Source organism: Bos grunniens, chromosome 18, assembly GCF_055505025.1.
Source record: "Bos grunniens cultivar Pamir isolate PY7600 chromosome 18, Bosgru_T2T1.0, whole genome shotgun sequence".
Lineage (NCBI taxonomy): Eukaryota > Metazoa > Chordata > Mammalia > Artiodactyla > Bovidae > Bos > Bos grunniens.
Window position 1 is genome coordinate 22,649,930 of NC_141182.1, and position 11,451 is coordinate 22,661,380.

Sequence of the window (11,451 nt, forward strand, 5' to 3'; positions counted from 1 at the left end):
AGGCTCACTTGCTTTAATCAGGAGACTGTTCAAAGACGCAGAGCCACGGTTCCCGAAAAACAAAACAAAATGAGTGGCTTGACGGCACAGACATTTCCCAAATCAATACGCCTCTACATCTTTATAGCTCTCTTTTCCTTTTTTGCTCGCTCACCATCTTTCCTCTTCACCCCTCTTCTCCCTCTGGATAAATGCAAACACCTTCAAATGTCAAAAGCGGAGACATGACCCATCCTTTAACCGCACACCGAACGATGATGTTCTGAGTACCGCATCATTTCAGACACAAACACATCTTCCCGGCTTACGGGCTCCCTGGAACAGTTTTAAACCTGATGGTGATGAATTCACTTATTTATCTAGTGGTCATGACTATTTCTACTAACACTTTGGTAAATATGAGGGTGATGGTGGAATTATAGCAGGCAGGGGGAGAGGAACAGTGACAGCCCAGCCGGCCGGGGATGGGAGCTGACAGGCTGCCCTGCCCAGCCCAGCCAGGCAACTACTCTCTTCGATTTCCTCTCAGTGGCCGGGCTGGAGTGTGGCTGCCTAATGGTTTGCTGTCGATACAGTAAAAATGCTCGCCCGTCTTTACCTCTAATCCATTCTGAGAGCACTCTTTACGTAAATGGTCTATGCCGTTTTCTTCATTTTCAGAAAAGGCAATCGAGTAAGATCGAACCACACAGGCTGTTGGTACAGGGTTTGGGGAAGCATGTGTGTGTTTAAAAAAGCACAATGATTAATTCAGAGACACAGCATTTTGTGTTAAGTTGTCTTTGACTATTTTCTTCCTAGCTGTTTTTTTCTTTTAAAGGGCTCTGAAAATCAATGCTATGTTTCACTACCATCCATCTTTATACAGTAATAAATTAAGTGGGAGGTATTGATATTTTTGACTGAGCTTTTAAAATTTACATACTAATGACAATTATACCCTTGTGGCTGTTGATTTCTGCTGCTGTTTACTGCTTGTGACTTGGGAAAGACTCAGTAGAAGTTTGCCTGGTTTCCCTATGTACATGAGGGTTCTGAAACCTCTACCCATGGCTCAGATGGAGGGCAGTCAGAGACCTGGTCCCAGGGAGATGAGAGCTCAGAAAAGCTTTGCCTGTCTGCTGTTTCACTTGTTCTCCTGAAGAAATTCTGCAGGAACTCGCCAAGGCTGAGTGACCTCAGACTGGGCAATGGATGTGCTAGAGCTAAGCTCGGGTGATATCAAAATATCTAACACAGGCGTGGGGTGGGCAGTGGCCCTCCACCAACCAGCTCGTGGCAGAGATGTCCTGGAGGTTCTCCTGCTTTGCCAGCTGTTAACCCTTTAGGTGCTGAATTAAGGGAAGGGAAGAGGTTCTAGGGAAAGGCCAGGGCAATGGGCAGCAGAGGGCTTGGGAGAAAATGACTCTTTATCAGCTAGTTCAAAATATCCCAATATTTACTACTGGTATCCATTGGGTGAATTTTAGCCCTGGATATGAGTCCCTCCACCCACAAATTTAGGAATCTTGGGGAATTCTTAGATGTATTGTGTGCCCTTCCCATTCCTTAAGAAAAAAAAGGCTAGAATTTTGAAACCTTGACATGGCCTCATGCTTCCAAACTATTCCTGATAAACTCTGTTCTTGTTCTTTATTTGCAAAGTAGTGTCCGACTCTTTTGCGGCCCCATGGACTGTAGCCCGCCAGGCTGCTCTGACCATGGGAGTGTCCAGGCAAGAATACTGGAGTGGGTAGCCATTTCCTCCTCCAGAGGATTTTCCCGACCCAGGGATTGAACTCGTGACTCCTGCATGGCAGGTGGATTCTTTACCACTGAGCCTCCTGGGAAGCCCTGATAAACTCTGAGTTTGGGCAAAACTGTGGACAACCACCACTTGCCCTCATCTGTACTCCTCCTGTCAAGTAGGTTAAAGGCATCTTCTCAGCATTTGTAAATGTTTGTTTTGAAGCAGAGGGAGAGTCCTAGCAGAGAGGGGATTCAGGGAGCAAGGTCAAGCCTCCTATATGATTTTATTTTAGGAAATCAAATCCCTCTGGACACTCTGAGTGCTACCCACAGGCAGAATCCCAGGAAAACTACCCGCACACTGGCACATGGGCCTCCACTGCATTTAAAAGATTATTTGGGAGGACTGGGACAGCCTTAAAGTGCACAACAGTTTATTCACAGAGATTAATATGTCAGTAATATTGATTGTCGGAGGCCTGCTTCATTCTATTTAGGATTCCACAGGCCACAGACAGCAGTCATTCAGGCGTGATTTTTCCCTCTAGAATTTCTAGCAGGTTGAGGCGCCCAGTCCGCGAGATGCTGAATGGCAAATTCTGTCAAACTAGATACTGCCAAGGCGATCCCCAGGGCAAGGTGCGTGGATTTTGTTTACATGTTGCCGAGGCAGGCATCAATTGTCTGCTTCTATGTCAGGGCCCTTTCCCCCATCCCCTTCTAAATAAAGTAGGTCACCCGATGGCCCAGGCAACTAGGGTGTAGAGGAGCCAGAAGAGTCTTCCAGAATCAATTCTGAAATCATGATGCAGAATTAACCAATATTGTGGTTGTGGTTTAGCCGCTAAGTTGTGTCCAACTCTTGCGACCCCATGGACTGCAGTCCGCCAGGCCCCTCTGTCCTTGGGATTCTCCAGGCAAGAATACTGGAGTGAGTTGCCATTTCCTTCTCCAGGGGATCTTCCCAACCAAAGAATCGAACCCAGGTCTCCTGCATTGCAAGCAGGCTCTTTGCCAGCTGAACTACAAGGGAAACCAAATATTAAGGGTGCTAACAGTTCGGTGTCTCTGGTTTCCCACTGCTTGGAGATTGCTCCGTTACACGCAACTGTCCAGGAAGTGCCTTTGCAAGAGTGTCTGCGATGAAAGAACGGAACCTATGAGAGGTGTGGAGAAGAACTCACTTTTATCAAAGGATCGGCTTTCAGGATGGTCTGGGAGCCCAGAGCATTATTGTATTACACACCACACTGAAACGCGCCTTGTTCTGATTTTTCTCCCTCCCCCTCCTCCTCTCTTTTCTTTGAGTGTTTTCGAAATAAAAGAGTTTTTTCTTCCAAATTGCGCTGGGAGGCAAATTCTTGAACGGTGTAATAGAAAATGTTAGACAATATTCCTTACCGGAGCTATTGACATTTTGGATAGTTGTGACACTTTGATTTTTCTCAAAACATATGGATCAAGCCTGGCTGCCTTATTGGACAGGAAGTCCGGATGAAAGGGCTTCCTTTATCTTTCTTTGTATTTTCCCCCCTCTGTTTGTTCGTGCCTTTCTCTCTGAATAGAATCGTGGTTTTCTTAAGCTGTCCGGGGAGTCGTTATTGCCTTACTAAATATTTCATGGTGCACAGCACACCATACCTGCCAACTGCTTCTTATTTGTTGTCAAAAATAAAGTGTTCATCCTTCAGAGGGGGAGGGAAAAAATAAAAAAAAGATAGCAGGTTTCTCCTATTGTTTTCATTTTAAAGTTTCTCGTAGGCACCCTATGCACGGGAACACTGGAAATCTGAGAAGGATGCTTTTATTTTCCCAGGGACGCACGGCTGGCCACTTATTTATTTATTTGCGGCTTATTTATTTAGTTGCCGCACACTCTTTGCTATGATTCCCAGCACTTGTTTCTTGGCGGTTTCCCTTCCGATTTGTTCAAAAGGGAAAAGTTCAAAGCGGCTCTGTCAGCTGAGGGAGAAGCCTGCTGAATACTAACCCTCCAGCGCCCGCCTGCACTGACCTTGAGAGAGGGGCCCTAAACGGTTCCATCTCGAAGCCCCGCATGTGTGTTTTGTTAGACCAGGTCGGGAGGGGTCAGGGCTCACCTGAGGCCAGCGGAGCCCGGGCCGACCTGCCCGAGCAGCAGGGTAATGCATTTTTAAAAGGGACATTCTCGCCTCTGAGTGGGCCTAATATGGTCTCTGTTTAAAAACCTGTCAGAATCCCAAGCACACACTCCATAAAATATAAATAAGTACTTACTGTTTGCAGATGTTGCTTGTTTTTTCTAATGTGTGTATTTGAAGTCCCAGAATCCTCACTTCCTGTCAGGCTCCCCCATGCCTCTCTCCTCCGGTTTCTGAAGGAACAAGGAGGGGGGAACTTCAGATCGCAATTTCTCAATGAAGACACCTTCTGTCAAAGCTGTCAGCATCCCTGGAGCAATTAGCATTCCCTTTTTCTTTCTCTCTCTCCCCAACCTCCCCCCTCTCCCTTTCTCTCTCCTTCAACACTGAGGTTTATTTCTTGTCACAGCTTTACCTGGGCCTTGGAGAGCCACCTCCCTTGTTAGCAGCCTTTGAAAGAAGCTTAAAGTCTCGGGAAAGAGTGATTTTTGGAGGCTCTGAAAGGCAATGCTGTAACTCGATAGGCCTGTAATCTGCACGCTGAGATTAATTGGAAAGAATTAGGGAAGGGACTACAGGGAGCCGCCATCATCCTTCCCGGGGAAATTCGTAGATGGGGCCTCGTACGTCTTTGCCACCTCCACCCCGAGAGTCACGTTGATAAATGCGCAGTGCAGGTGTCTGATTAATTTAGACCTGTGTTTGGCTGCATCTGGGCCACCGGCCCCTGAGTCTGACCCACGATTTCTAGATTCATCCACAGCCGTCTTCCTCCTGCTTCAACTGCGCTGCACCCAGCTCACCCCCAGCTCCAAACCTGCTCCAAAGATGCTGGGTGGGAGCCTGATGGAGAAGTCAACTCCTGGTTCTGCGTCTGTTGTAACCCCTTCTTTCTCCTCCTGTTTCCTTTCTTGGTTACTGCCTGCTGCCCTGGTGGGGGTGTTGAGTAACAGGTGGAACCTGGGCACACGTTTCTACGTGACCAAGCCAAGTAGCTCATTTAGGCCAGCGTTCCCGATGGGCAGTGACAGAAGAGGGCTGTGGAAGTGACTGTTTTCTCTGCAGCCCTCCCAGGATGCACGCCAACATTTTAGTAACTCACTCTCTGGGGACCCTGCCACATGTACTTAGAAAGCAAGTCTGTGGACTTGCCAAAATTGGCAGTTTGGGCTTGTATTTTTTAATTTACTTATTCTTTGTCATGTATGCACTCCTCTGGTTAAAAAGGCCAGCTGAGCCCTTGTTTTTTGGCCCCTTTCTTTCTTTACTTAGAAAGTGGTGGTTCAGAAGGAAACCCACTGCTAGATCCCCACTCTGTCTGCACATCCTTTTATTTCTGACTTTCCCAGTTTTGGAGCCAGTGGTCATCAATAGTTTATCAATAGCCTCATGAACTGAAAGCTTGCTGCCCCAGACCCAAATTACTGCTAAGAATCAAAGACTTCCCCTCCACCCACTTTAAGCAGAGACTCTTGACAAATGCTATTCATCTGCCACGTGCTTTAATTATCTATTATTTTTAAAGAAAGAAAAGAAGAGACAGACACCAAGCCTTCCCTTGTTTCTAAAACCATTTGGGGAGGGTCTGATTCTGAACACACACCCAGGACAGCGTGGCTCCATGCCCGAGTCGGGCTAGTTGAGTTTGCTTCATCTTTAAAAGCACAGGAACCATAAATCAAGATGAAAATCCTACAGCCCCAAAGCCTTACCAATTGATACAATTTGAAAATGGGCAGCCGGAGAGGCTGGGGAGAAAGCTGACATGATGACTTTTATAATAGCAGAACGTTTAAGGTTATAGAAATAAAAGGAAGAGGATGAAATCAGGAGCGTTGATCTCTGCCTGCAGGCTCTCAGCTCACTGGAAGCTCCAGCAATTATTTCTGCTCTGGCTTTCCCCTCCTTTTTTTTTCCAGCAGTCTGTTTGAAATGAAGCAGAACCGGGCATGGCAGGCTTATCAGTGTCGTTAGCTGACAGGGCGCTCAGCACACCTGCTTTTACTTGCTGCCATTTCAGGCACTAATGCCACAGAGAATGTTGCTTGGGTCCTTATAATGTGTAAAGATTCATTTATTTCACCTTTTGAACCTGCCTGACCCCCTGGGCTTGTGTTGCGGAGTAGGGGGAGGGCAGGAGAGGTTTTTTTTTTTTTTTTCCTGGCACTTAGAAGAAGCTGGCAATTAGGGATCTGGCCCTGGGGCTGTTGCTATGATAGAATCTTAAAAGAGAGGTAAGGGCTTAGCCAAGGAGGCGCTGGGAGCCGGGCAGGACTTGGGCCACCGAAGGGGACTGGGGGATGGTACTGGGCAGAATTCCCCTGACTGCTGCCTCCCTGGCTCCAAGGTGTCCCAAGTGCTGTGCTATTTTGACACGTGGGCACCCCTACTTTTAGAGACTCCCCCTATCACATCAAATGTACCTACCTCTCTCATCGTCACCAAGATTGCTGACATGATATTAAAAAAAATATGCATTTATTTATTTTTGGCTGCACGGGGTCCTAGCTGCCCACAAGGGCTCCGTAGGCCCGTGGCATGTGGGATCTTAGTTCCCCCACCAGGGATCGAACCTGAGCCCCCTGCACTGGAAGGTGAGGTCCTAACCACTGAACCACCAGGGAAGTCTCTGCTGACAAGATCTTTAAAAATCCTTTTGCCATTGCAATGACTTGGCCATGGGTACCTCGTTTTATTGACAGTGGCTAAGACTTCCTGGCAATCATCACATGCACCTAGGAATTCCTGTGGAGAGAAAGACCTACCCTTCAAACTGGTGTCCAATGTAATGGAATTTTTATGAATACTAAATTTAGCCATCAATGAAGTTGACATAGTATTAAGTTTTGCAGACATTTTAATCGAACACCTATTCAATTTCGTGGTTTTCTTTTTGAATTCTGGAGCCAATAAACATAGTATATGTTTTTTGGTCTCAAACATTTTAATAGGCCCCAGAAAAACAGAATCTGGTCACCCCAAACCTGATGGCCCATGTGCATAATGATGCTTTTTCTTCCCTTTTCCTTCTTTTTTTCTTGCCTTCCTTTGATATGGGTTTGACCAATACATTTTCCCTTCCAGAAGTCTTAGTTTAAGGTTTTGGTTTCTCAGGAGTAAAATTGTAATTCTTGTTGGTGGGTATTATACTCTTGTAGGAATTTGATTCTGTTTCCTCCTTCTATTTCGTATCTCATGACAAGTACTGGAGAGAGTAGGGCATATTCTTTAACCTCTACATGGAAATCTGGGAATTCCTTCAATTCTTGATGTTTCCTTCTTTTCAAGAGGTTGATCATATACCTCTGTTGTTTATGCCTCAGCAGCACTTCCTCTTCTTTCATTAATAACAATTCCAGTTTCCTCAGGGAGAGGCATCCCTGCCCAGTGATTTAGTCCATTTGTTTCCAGGTCAATTAGAGCATCCCATCATCCTGGCCAGTTATTGGTTTCAGAACTGCTATAACTATTTGGAAAAATAGAGCCTTTATTTTAATGCAGAGATTGCTGGCTTAAGAAGCTGCCAAGAACCAATTGTGCAGATAGTATGGTTGAAGCAGAGAAAAACAGACTAAAGAAGTTAAGCTAGAAGAACAAAGTCTTGATGATAGTACAAAGGCCCCTGGATCCAGCCATGCCTGAAAGTCATAAAGCGATACCACCCCTAAAAGAATTGATTAGATGAACAGGTAAATTCCTACTTTGCTTAGGCCAGTTTGACTTGGGTGGCTGTCACTTGTGATCAAAGGGATCTTGACATGTTCTGATATCATTAAGCAGGCAAGGCCAGGAGAGAGATCTCATTTCATCTCCTCTGTTAGGAAGCAGTTTGAATTGGAATGTGAGACGTGGGTGTTGGAAGGTCGGGGAGGGGAACAATGTTATCAATAAGGAGAACAATGTCGTGGACCAGTCACTGTGCTCATGTCTCCCAATAACTCTCAGAAATTCATTGTCCCCAGTTCACAGAAAAAAAAAACTGAGGCTCAAAGCCACCTACCCAGGAAAAACACAGCCTGATTGGTTTCGGACCTGTTTTACTCTAAAGTGGCTCAGACCAACACCTAGAACTAAATGTTTGAGCTCATGTTTCTAATCCTTAGGGCACAAAGCCCTGGAGGCTCAGGTTCTCCTGTTGGGTCCTGTGGTCTTGCATTGCTTTGCTGCTTAGTCACTCAGTCGTGTTCGATCATTTACAACCCCAAGGACTGTCGCCTGCCAGGCTCCTCAGTCCATGGGCTTCTCCAGGCAAGAACACTGGAGTGGGTTGCCGTTTCCTCCTCCAGGGAATCTTCCTGACCCTGGGACTGAACCTGCATCTCCTGTGGCTCCTGCATTGCAGGTGGGTTCTTTACCGCTGAGCCACCTGGGAAGTTTTTGTGCTTGTTATTCCGCTTTTTTTCTCACTGCTACCTCCATGGAATTCCTACCATTTAAAGTCCTATTCCTATGAGTCTGGAGAAATTTTACACTGCTTAGAATCTTCTATGAATTTGCAAATTCCAGTTGATATTTCAGATATTCAGACTCCTTGGGATGAGTTTGGGGAGGGTGGGAGATAGAAGCAGGTATCAAAGAAAGAAAAACTTACTTATGTCCCAATCATTTCAAGATTTGGCCCTAACAAAGGAAAAGAGGCCAGATCCTTACCTGATAAAGAAGAAGTAAGGGTCTAGAAGAAGTGGATCTTGGATGATTCTGCCTGTTTTCAGTCTTGGTGTGACTAAGTTCTCTTTTATATAACCTTCCTCTCTCCATCCTCCCACCTGTGATTCTGACAGCTCTCACTCATCACCAAAGCCAAAGAATCTCAGAAAACATCTTAGGAGGTGCTTCATTAAAACCAGTTGACTTGGCATCTGGGTTCCACTATTGATAAACTCCCGATAGAAACCAACTGAGCCTTTGATCTAGTGAGGGCAGGTGTGTGTGCGACCTTGTTGCCCAGGCTAACCAAGTGGGGGAAGGTACCAACCAGAAGGTCTTAGTAAGAGTAATGACCTCCTTGCTGTAAGTCTCCTTCTACTGGTGCTATGGACTCTCCACCCATTTAGACTCATTCCCGCTCATTCTGGGAGCGATCAGAGGTGTCTCACGACTACTTACACTCCAGTCATCTCAGCTACAATCAAGAGTCCACCATTTTCCTCGCATCCTACTTTTAATTGCTCAGTTACCACTGCTAACGCCACACGTGAAGTCTTATCCATTTTCCCAGTGCATCTGCAGGCGGTCCTGTCCCCAGAGTTCATTCATTCCTTTAATATTAGCTCCTCCCTGGCCCTACTTTTTGTGCCTCAATGACAGAGCAGGTCTACCTTATGTTTTCAGTATTTACAGAACTCTTATGATGCTTTGAGACGTTTTTCTCATTAGTTTTCTAATGAAGCTAACATCATTTTCCTCTTAGCTCTTTTCATTTTACTTCCTCTTTCTTTTGGCTTCTTATTCCTAGAATTCAGATATCAATTCCCGGGCTGGACTGGACGACCATCTGAGTAGTAGACAGCCTTCCTTTCCCACACTGACCCATCATTGTAACACTGTGGGTCTGCAGCTTGGTTCTCATTTTCTGTAGGGTAAGCTCTTTCCCAGGAATTCCTAGGTCCAATGAAGCTCACCCTCCCCACTCTGCTGAACCCAGGGTGAGTTTTCTAACCAAGGGCATCAGTGCTCTACGTTCTGAGGTCCCCTTGAAATTCGAAAGAGTTTGTACCAGAAAAGGGCTTGCTCTTCAAACAGAAAATAGACTTGTTACTGCCCAAGTTAAAGATTTTAGGGGTTTAGCATCTTTTTGTGAGTGCATAATTTTCCAGTGGTTCTGTTTTCCATTCTTGGTGGCAAAGTGTTCCTGGATTTGTGAGAAGGTTTGTTTTCTTTCTTAAAAGCTGAGAATTCCAAGTGGAACCCTCCATCAGTGGACTTCTATCTGAATCCCTTCCCTGGTGAAATTTTTATTCTTGCAGATGCTGCACAGTTCAAATTTCATAGACTTGAATTCTGAAGATTCTTTGGGATAAAAACATTCTTAGTTCACAGGACTGGGAAGTGAATTTCGCTGCCTATAGTCTGGGCATGTATATGGCTGCTCTGTGAATTAATACTTGTCAGACCTTGTTACTGTGAAATAGCTGTGGTGAGGTGATGACCATCATTTATTTTATTTTATTACTGTTTTTTATTTGATTTCATTTAGGCTTTGGCAAAGGTGAGAGTACTGACTCGTATTTCCCGTTTATGTTTGATACACAAAAGCCCCTTGGGAAGGGGAGTGATGCTAACTGAAATTACGTAAATTAAAGAGGAAATTTGCTAAGACACCTTGATAGACTCAGAAATGAGAACATCTTAAGTGTTTGGTCATTCCCGTTGTTGGCTTTGGCGCTCATGCTTAGTGGAAGAGTTCTGGAGGCGGCATGGAACAGGTGTGGTGGCCTAGGGAGTGGCTTTTTAATGTCCAAGTGACATGGTGATTAGGGCTTACTGTGCACAAGCAACAAAGCTAAGACTGGTTTGGCCAATAATTTAGAAGAGGGAACCAGCAGAGTGATGAGACCAGGTTTTATCAACCTACGAATCCTCCCGAGACCTGCAGAAGTACTTGAAATTATAAGCAGGGTCATTCAGAGAGGCATGGTGCTGGTGGGGGAGGCGGGTGTCCCCCTGGGAAAGAGATCATTCGAAGTGAACAGAGACTCAAGAGCAGCATTTGCTGCTGGGACAGAAATCAGCATGGTGTCCTAGAGAGCAATATGGGTTCAAATCCCACTTTTGACATTTACTAGGTATGGGGATAATTGTAAAATAGACTTTTATCTCTTATTACAAAAGCAATAAATTTTTTTCTTTTTTTAAAAATAGAAGTAAAAAGAAGAAAAGGGAAAATTCACTCAATCTCTTTCATCCAGAAAAAAAATCTACTCTTACTTCTTTCAGGGCTATTTTCCAAAACCTGTTTTGTGTATAGACACATGTACTTACCTGTGTTACAAAAATAAAATTGCACATGGCATTTTGTAAACCTCCTTTTAATGTTCAACTCTGAACATTGTCAGCATCATTTTTAATGGCTGTACAATATCCCATCTTATGGACGTACTTTTATTTACTCAATCCTCTCTTGTTGGACACATAGGTTGTGTGCAGAATGGCTGTTGTATACACTTGCAGCTGTGAGTAGGAAGGGAAGGTGTGGTATGGTACATTTGGGTCATGACATTGCTCCCCTCCTTCTCCCTTCGCATAGACTCGCAAAATTGAAGTAGGTCCTCCTGTCCCTCTGGCCAGAGACAAGGCTGAGATGGGAGCCCAGGCTTGTCAACCACTGCATCACCGGGTCTCTTGTTGAAGGCCTTCCAGGAGACATGCCCAGTAGGGTCAGCTCACTGGAGAGAAGCTCTGGAGCTGTCTGACAGGCTTCAGGGCACCAAGCAAAGCTGAGTCACTGTGACCTGGACTTGCCAGCCTCTGGAACTGCACTTTCCAAACCGGTCTTGGAAGTCTTTCTTATGAAAGTTACGCTCCACGCTCTATTCAGGAACTGGTCTCAGACAAGTCTCGCTGGGGAATCCTTGATTTTTAGATCACTCTCCTCTCTACATTT

The 11,451-nt window shown here is 45.3% G+C and overlaps 1 long non-coding RNA gene across 3 annotated transcripts; it reads right to left on the reverse strand.

Annotated features, from left to right (window-relative positions):
* Positions 1-2,463: 2,463 nt before the first annotated feature.
* LOC147353230 (uncharacterized) lies at positions 2,464-8,857 on the reverse strand. Of its 3 annotated transcripts, none has more exons than XR_015145004.1 (3): positions 8,499-8,857; positions 3,985-4,081; positions 2,464-2,885 (listed from the first exon to the last, which is right to left on the reverse strand). It is a non-coding gene; the product is annotated as an uncharacterized LOC147353230 (long non-coding RNA). The 3 variants fall into 3 exon arrangements; XR_015145006.1 differs by lacking the exon at positions 8,499-8,857 and adding an exon at positions 4,666-6,012; XR_015145005.1 differs by lacking the exon at positions 8,499-8,857 and adding an exon at positions 4,264-4,659.
* Between the last annotated feature and the right edge of the window lie 2,594 nt (positions 8,858-11,451).